General features: G+C 43.8%; 1 long non-coding RNA gene across 1 annotated transcript in view; it reads left to right on the top strand.

The window, feature by feature from the left end:
* Positions 1-271: 271 nt before the first annotated feature.
* Positions 272-8,774, top strand: part of LOC133272299 (uncharacterized) — a 144,830-nt gene continuing 136,327 nt past the window's right edge. Inside the window, exon 1 of the long non-coding RNA XR_009744386.1 lies at positions 272-428. This is a non-coding gene — a long non-coding RNA (uncharacterized LOC133272299). The remainder of the gene's footprint in view (positions 429-8,774) is intronic.

Below are 8,774 nucleotides of genomic sequence, written 5' to 3'. Positions count from 1 at the left end.
CCAAATAAAGTTATTCTTTATGGTCCAGTCCTTTTCAAGATAGCTTATTTAGCTCTAAGAGACTTTGGAAATGGGGAAAAGAGGTAACCTTCTGGGAAAGAGAGTTTGGTCCTAAACTGTCAGCCATTAAAATACCAGACTTTTGCCAGCTGAACAGGAGAAGCTGCTTCCAATAAAGCCAATCAAAAGCAATTTCCCTGCTGAAAGGTGGCCTACCTGAGACAGAGCTGCCCGCACCAGCTGCACGCCACTGCTGTCAGACTTGGCGGGCTCTGTCAATTAAGGGAACACAGAGCAATCTGTGAGCGCTGAAAGGGATCCCTTCAGAGCCCTCCGTGGCTGAGAGACAGGCCCATTGTCTGCATGCATGTCTCACATAGTTTCAGAGGCCTGATAAGCAGGCATGCCATGAAAAACTGCATTATACGGTGAGCTCGGGAATACTTTGTTTGGGGGTAGGTGAGGTGGGGGGGTGGGAGAAGAGGTAATACTGCACCTTTGCATTGTGGGAGGTGGGGCAATGAAAGACGTCGCGTTTGGTGGTCCCCCAATATAACCTTCTTTCTCACAAACTCTTGTTGAATGATGAAATCGTTGTTTCCCCTGCTTCCCCTCCTCCCCTCCGTCCTTGTCCTTCCTTCTGGAGTTCAGAAATCAGCTGGGAAATTACTGCAGCACTGAGAAGACAAACAGCTTAGCCACCTCCAACTGATGCCTTGTCACATGTTGAAAATGCTTTTCCCTGGGAATGTGGGACCAACAGTGTCTATAGGTCTATGGTTAGGGAAGAAGGAAGGCTCAAGGTTTACATGAGCATGTTGCAGACACCATAGAATAGAAAGGTCAACACAACACCTAGCAGAAGGAATGTGTGGGGTTCCTGTATCAGCTGCTTACCCACATATGATTTCATCTTCCTCAAATTATAGGCTGGTGCCTTATCTTTTGGTACTCATGGGCTGTGGATTCTTCCTAGCTACGGGCCTAGAAGGGCTTGTGCTCTCAGATGGGCACATCCAAGTCTAGAGCAGGATACTTTTTAGACTCCACTGTTTGAGTTTGGGAGTACATAAATGTATTAGTACATACTAAATTTTCAGTGTTACAAAGCAAATAAACCCAAACTGTATGTTGCTTTTGTGTTACCTTTCTAGGCCATCTTGCACATGCAGAGAGGTTCTAGCATAATTCTCTCTTTGAAATAAACTATCCACTATATAACGTTAGTTTTTGATACGTTGGAAGATACAGAAGCTGTACGCTGTGTGATAGGAAGCAAAGGAATATGTACATGGGAACAAGCAAGTCTGTTACTGATGATGTAGCGTATAGTTTGGAAGAACCGATGTTGTGGTAACAGGGAAACAAATGCCACCATCCAGAACATGAAGGATGGGTTGTAAGTGACCTTTCCTAACACTTTTCCTTTCTCCTTCTGGCTGGGACTCTTTATTTTCTGCACTCACTGAAGTTGATAATCTTCATGTTTAATTTTAGTTAAAAGCACTCCAGATGATCTCCATTCAGGGTTTGAGCCAAAGCTTGTGTAAGCCATGCCCACTTTGGACTGTCACAGGCATGTTGGACCAAAGCCATTTCTGGTAAGTCAGTTAAATTCTGTGGACCTACCTACAGACGAGTCTGGCCCATACTCTTAAACTTTCACATCCGTTTTTCTGCAGTGCAGTGGACTGCCAAAGAGAGGATTGGATTTCTGATCACTCAGTCCTTCGTCCTTTTGCACATACACCCTTGTCAGGCTTTAATGATTGCCTGCAGCTCACCCGGTGTACAGTGATACTCCAGGAGATGGCAGCTCCTAGTTTTTCCCAGTTGGGGGATATGTGTCTTGGCTCAGCACATTTGATAAGGAAAATTAATGAATTCGTTATTGGATGGAAGTTCCTCTTTCATCTCTGACTTGCTGAGGCTCAGGGACACCTATCTTTCTTTTCATGGTACATACAGCTCCCATCACGAATGCCAAATTCTACTGTCTATTCTCACACTCTTCACTGCACACTCACACCATACTTGCCAGTGCTGGATAAGGTTGTAGCACTGACATAATATTTGACTTCTTTTTGAAGATTTTTAAAATGTTTGTGTTTATCCTTTATTTTATTTCCTTGTGTTTAGCTATACATACTTAAATTGAGCAGAGAGACTGGCTTTGCTTTGTTCTCTGTTCCTCAGATCTCCAAGCCAGAGATCTCACTATTTGTTATGTTAGCCTCCTAAAACTGTGTATTTTCCCCTTATATCCTCACTTAAGTGCAATTCATGACCTTTCTCAGGAACAAATGCAAATAGACCTTTCTCTAAAGCACATCAGAAGCCCACAGCATCAATCATAAGTGGGCTTTGGAGAGGACTGTGAAGAGCCTTGTTTCCTTGTGTTTGGTATCTTTTTGGGCCTGTTGAATCTGAGTCATTTGTGATGAACGAAAGATAAGTTGAGGTATCTCCCAAACCTGCCATCTCCATTTTCGGTCTCTTTGAGTAGCTTATATAAAGGTAGCCCTAGCACAATCTTCTCATTGCATTCTTACTTGCTTCAAGGAACAGCGAACTAAGTAAGTGAAGATATTTAGCAGATTGTCATCAGGAGGCAAGTGAGCCACTCAGGGAGATGAATAGGGCAGTTTGTGCTTTTTGGAACCGTTGTTTCAGTATCTTGTCAGGAGATAGCAATGGCTTTAAGAAGCATACACATTCCATTTTTCCTGTATGCTTGCAGGAGAGGTGAGCTGCTTCATTGTAAAGTGGAAGCTGAAGAGCAGAAGGGGTGGTGTTAGAATGATTCCTGGTGTATCCTGCTATAATTTGAGTCTTGCTTTTCAAGGTACAGAAGCAAACTTCTCATCCTTGCTCTGCTGTTTGTACTGTATTTATAAACCAGTGCTCCACTTGGACCTTGTATCACTAGCTCTGTGGAACACTTCTCATCTGCTCTCTTTTGTCTTCCCTACAGGCCAGTATGAGTGACTGGGTGGTTCTGTATATCTTGTATGTGTAGCTGGGATACCTAAGGGGGAATGTTTTCCCTTTTGCCACATATTGCAGAGACTGCACAGTCCTGCATGTGAGTGTCTTGCAGCAAGTAAATTGCTAGACATCTGGTTCTTGGAGCCCCCGGGACTTCTCTGTGGTTTGGAAAGGGGAAGCCTTTGATCTGTGGTTTGTGTGGGAGGGGTAGATGATACTGTGGTTTGCAAACAGCTGATGGTTCTCTCTTTCCTTCAAAGAAAAAGAATAGTGTTGATCTGTGATAATTCATGACATCACATAGGTGATTTGGAGGGGGCAGGATGATGTGGTTTGCTCCACAAGTTGCAGTTTGCGAGTGTCATGGTGTATGTTTAAGAAAAGGTGACAGCCTTGGCTGTGTCTTTAAGCCACAAGCCTCTTTTAGGGGCAGCAGAAATGGCCCAAAACCAGCAATAAACCCCCACAAGCTGAAAATTTCCTTCTACATCTCTCCAGAGCATGTAGCAGTTGGTCAACCCGGGCAAAAGTGCTTCCCCTTCTTATTTCAACTTATCTCTAGAAGGGATATTTGTCTGCAGATATCTACCCCATCAGTGGTCCTGTGGCAACGCCTAGTGCAATTTTAGAGTTCAAAGGAGTGTGATTGCCATTATCCCTCGTAATCCTGGAGGTTATGTTCAGCTGCTTGGGTGAGGACTTCTGGGAACACGTTGAGTTTGAGCAGAAACTGCTGTATGACTTTTTGTGTCCATCTGGGGAGGGTGGCACTCAGAGTAAGCAGCTCTGAAGGAAAAGAGAGCTTGTGCCTCTGCAAATTTGGGAAAACTGGTATGCAAGAGTCCAGTGCTCATAATGTAAAATCTGGTGCACTGGACCAAACCAATGATCCATCTTCCATGCAATCTTGTCTCTCTACAAAGTGAATGTTTAAGGAAGGGAATAGGAACAGGATGGGTATATAGCGATCTCTCTGATATATAGCACCTATCAATCAGAGTTGACAGATTTCTGAAAATGGGGAATGTATTAGGCTTATTATGGCTGGTAGTCACCACTGGATTAATATCAGTCCCTCAGGCTCCATGACATGATAGCCTTGGGCAGCAGGTCTGGCAGCATTTAAAGGGCTAGGAAGGAGAAGCTGTGTGTTGGCAGAGGAGGGACTAGTGCTGACACCTGTAACAGCATGAGTGCTGCCAGGCAGGGCAGGCTGGGAGATCTCCAGCTGGGAAGGAGTAGGAAGTGGAAGCATGTAAATCAACTACTTTCAAGACACTGTAGTTATATCAGAGCAAAGCCACGCAATCTGTAGCTTGTTTGGGAGGGGCCTGCCTTTTGGGTTTGAGTGCCTAAATTTGATTCATCCTAGAGACACTGCCAAAGTTTATGAGGAATGGGATTCTTAAAAGAACTTAGTGCCACTTTCATTCTTCTTCCTTTCAAATCAGTGGCGTGATCTAAAATCCCACCTTGGGGCTTATGCATGTTAGCTGGCGTAGAGCCCTTGAATTTTGGAATGTGTTTTTTGTTAAATCCTCAATAGCTAGGTGACTCCTTCTTATCACTGCTGCTTCAGAGCTGCTGACATTTCCAAGGAACACTAGTAGGTCAGAAAGTCAGCTTGGAGAAACTGAGCTGCTGCTTTACCGCATTATACTCACTGAGCCCAGTGCTTTATAACTCTTGTCTTTAATGATTTTCTTGGCTATTTTTCCTGGTACTGGTGTAAGGCTCAGTGAGGTCTGTAATTCCCATGATTGCCCTCAGCACCTCTTTTAAAAGAAGCACAGTGTTGGCTCCCCTCCAACCTCGTGGGAGAGTGGCTGTTTTTAACGATGAATCGAACATCTTTGTTAGTAACTTCTTTATACTGTGATTTCTTTAGAGTGTTTGCATAAATGTCATCTGGTCCTGGAGGTTTCTTGCTATTTCAGTTTTTAGGTTATGCTGTTACGTCTTTTTTACTCCTTTTGAGTTTCTATCTGTCTGTTTTCAATATATCTGGCTTGGTCTGTCCTCTACTACTATTACTGCTATTTGCAGTTACAGGGTTAGTGTAATGTCAAGGTGCCCAGACCTCAGCCTCGAGACCCCTTACGCTAAATATTTTACCTATATCCAAACCCAAACCAGTTTTTACCAGCTTGTGACCAGGCTTTTTAAGATAAATTAAGCCTTTATCTAATTGTCTCCTATGGAGCAAATGGGAAAAGTTTACTCAGATCAGTTAGGCCAAGAATAACCTTGTGCAAATGTGTCCCGCTGGTGCCAGTCCAGAGCAAAGACCAGAAGACTAGGTTTCCACAGCTTTGATGTTCTCATGCTCTAGTCCTGTATTTTAATTGCAATGCCACATTTCCCAGACTCATCCTGTCTTCTGTACAGTTTGAATATCCCTATACTCAAGGGACTCATAGTAGAACTTCCCTGTAATTATACCCCTCTCACAGTCCAGTATTTCTGACTGTGTCACAGCAATAAGGTATCCAGAACTTCATCAGCGAATTCACATTGTTCAACAGCCCACTGTCACTACCTGGGAGAAACTCCACAGTCTTTCCCCTTACATAGCTCCTGCCTCCTCTCCTCACCTCACTCCTGCTGTCAGCATCTTTCTGAATGGAGTGTGCTAAAAGAGAATGAGCCCTACCCTTTTCCCCTCCCTTCCCTCCCAGCAGGCAGGCAATATGGCACAGTGCGGTCTCCCATGTCCCTTTAGTCACTTCTCTGCTGTCAGTGTCATAGGGCTAGTGTTTAAGCATTTTCACGCTGGATTTGAAATGAGATTATAGACTGGTCCACTCAATTGACTTAATGGATTTTAAGAGACTAGATCCTATTAATGCAGTCAGTGCCCCAGGGTGCCTCTCCTACTGCAGACAAGATAATCTGCCATGCAAATTAAATCCTGCCTCAAGATGCAGGGCCTGCTTAATGTGATCCATTACACAGTTTACTTGTTTATATCTAATATTGTAACAGGAATAGGCTTACGAGCAGCAGGACTCAACTGAATAGAAGAGTAAATTACCAGGAAAATGAGGTTTTAGAGCCTCTCTCTCTCTTCCTTTCTCTCAATCTTTCCTATTTTCTTCTCTCTCTCTTTCACTTGTGAAACCACATTCCTCTTCTGCTTTTTGCATGTAGGGAACAATCAAGGAAAATAATATAGCTGTGAGTGATGAATTCTGCTTTTGTTTACAGAGGTGTAAATTGGGAGCTGATCCTGGAGAAGGAGCTCAAGAGGTTTCACAAAAGGAGGTTCAGCATTTATGAAGAAGCAAACCTTTCCTTAGCTCTTGTTGTTCCATCTGCATGGGGTTTTGGAATGAGGTATTGTGACTACCTCCTGTTACTGCAGAAGCTCTCACAGGTGAGATTTCTTCTCTCCAATAAAGTCACAAGAACAGGCATAGGTGGACTGGAATATAGAGATTAGTCTAATTGGAAGACTGGGTTTGAATTCAGGAAAGAAAAATCAGGGATATCCATTTTGGACAGTTTAGAGGGAAAGAGGTCCGAGTCCAAGAAGAAATCGTTCAGCAAGGTCGCGGGCTTCCAAGAGAAGTATTGGGTCCATGTAGGAATGAATACTTGTCAAGGAAGATGCTTGTATAAGTGATCCTTCCCAAGGGCAGGAGGATGGATTATCTGATCTCTCACTTTTATGATACAGTAGCTATGTTAAGGGTCTTGAGATGGGGTTCCACAAATTTAGGAACACTGACATTGTGTTAGAAGAGATACCTTTCTGTACATGATGAAGTCAGTGGCTTGTCTTGGAGTTCCTGGGATGAGGATGTGGAGGATCAAAGTGATGGTGCAGGATCCACAGCACAAATAACAAAGAGTAAATGAATGGAAAGGGCTGCTTGACTTTCAAGTTGTAGGTAACTGGTATTAGGAATAGATAAGGGTCTGCTTCCCCTTTGGTTTTGTCCAGGTGCAAGCAAGGTCTTATCTCAATAATGAAAGCAATTTCCTGGTAGAGCGGTGAAGATAGGCTATACCAGCAGGCTGCTCTGAGCATATACACCCTTGCATATCTTTGTACAGTAACAGTGCCATGCACACACAGTGCAGCTGTGCTGCTTTAGCTGCACTAAGGGCTGTAGCACTGTGATGAGGTGGCCTTTCTTCACAGCCTTGAATGAAACAACTGGCTGTGACATAGCTTTGTGGTCATGCTGTGATTTCCACGATGCCTGTGTTGGATCCCAAGATCTATGGAGATTTTTGAGCGAAGAGTCAAAGGCAGGGGTATATATGCAGTGACTTCTTTGGACTGGACACAGTCTTTAAATGTAGCGGGATCACTGTATCTACAAAGACACTCTGTGGCCAGACCCAGAGCCTGGCTATCACAAAGAAAGAGAGCGTCAGGCTGCATCATTTTCATAACTTTCATGACCTTCATACTTCCATCATACTTTCAACAATCATAACTTTCAACATCACAACAGAATCTTTACTTCTGCAGTGACTGGAGGCATCTCTGACAGGATTCAAGCAATCTGAATTCCTGACATTCACACAGACTATCTAATTTATCTCCTGTAAACCAGTTATTTCACCAAGCCTCAGTTCTCAGTCTGTAGCAGTGTGATCTTTTCAGCCGTCTGTTCTGTACAACCCCAGCACAGGTGGTAACAGCCAGAACTATGTATGTTACAGCAGCAATGCTACGTATGTTACAGCTGGGGTCCTGCACACCTAAGGGGGTTTGTTCCCACTGATGGCGCAAAGAGGTAGATGAGCCCCAACAGTGGTACCTCTTGTGTTGGATGGTCCAGGGCTTGTAACTGGTGCTGACTTCAGAAGAAGCCTCCATGCCAGGGAACAACGCTACCTTGAACCAACACTTTCACCATCTCTGCTGATGGCACCTCATGCAGGAAGAGAAGGGGGAGGAGGGAAAGGAACTGTTTTTTTAACGTAATTTAAAGCTTTTTATGAGATTTTCACAGCTGTGATCTTATCAGGGTTTGGCTATAGAAATTAAAGCTGCAATTATATTTTCTCCTTCCTGGAACGTAAAATAAAGTCTAGTGCAAAATGCATTAAAAACTGGAATGTAAAAGTGTAATTAATGTGGAGCAAAAAGCACATTGCGTCATTAACTTTTTTATTAATATTCTCACGCAGTGCAATTTCAAAGCTCAGTGCCACTCCATTTCCCCCAGTGAAATATCTCCCACTCTTTCATTGCTGCTACCTTTAACCTCATCTTTAATGGCATGACAGCAGCTTTCCTCTGGAATTACATCTCTGCTCATCCATCTGTCCCACTAGATCCTTCCTACTTCCACTTAGAGTTCCTACCATGTTAGGATACAATTGTGTTCCTACTGGAAAGAGAGAGCGATACACTTGTGAGGCATTCATTTGGCATCTGTAGAGCAACAGCAGAGATGCATCCTTATCTGAAGGAAGGCAAGGGCGTAGGATTCTTTCTTTTGCTGAGACGGACAAGCAAGGCTTCATCTTTGAAAGGCATTGCAAGATGTCTTGCTTGCGACCTGCATCTCTACAGTTTGTGTACGTAAGCAACACTCGTTCTAGGTCTGTCTACTCTTGCAGTGTTAGGGTCTAATCCTGTGAGTTGCTGGGTGCCATCTGGGTACTCAATTTCACTTATTTTGTTGTCTCTGCATGCAGCAAGAATTTTTCAGTTGCTGCTGTGTAAACAGAGGACCCAGGACTCCTGCTTTCCATGAGATGTCAGTCCAGACTCTTTGCACTACCCCTGTAGCACTGATGGCAAGGCTAATGGTTCAGCACGG

This window comes from Pezoporus flaviventris, unplaced genomic scaffold (genome assembly GCF_033815535.1).
Source record: "Pezoporus flaviventris isolate CSIRO_AGI_PZ_B2104156 unplaced genomic scaffold, CSIRO_AGI_Pfla_v1 ptg000029l, whole genome shotgun sequence".
In the NCBI taxonomy this organism is placed as follows: Eukaryota; Metazoa; Chordata; class Aves; order Psittaciformes; family Psittacidae; genus Pezoporus; species Pezoporus flaviventris.
This window is presented reverse-complemented; position numbering and strand designations above follow the sequence as displayed.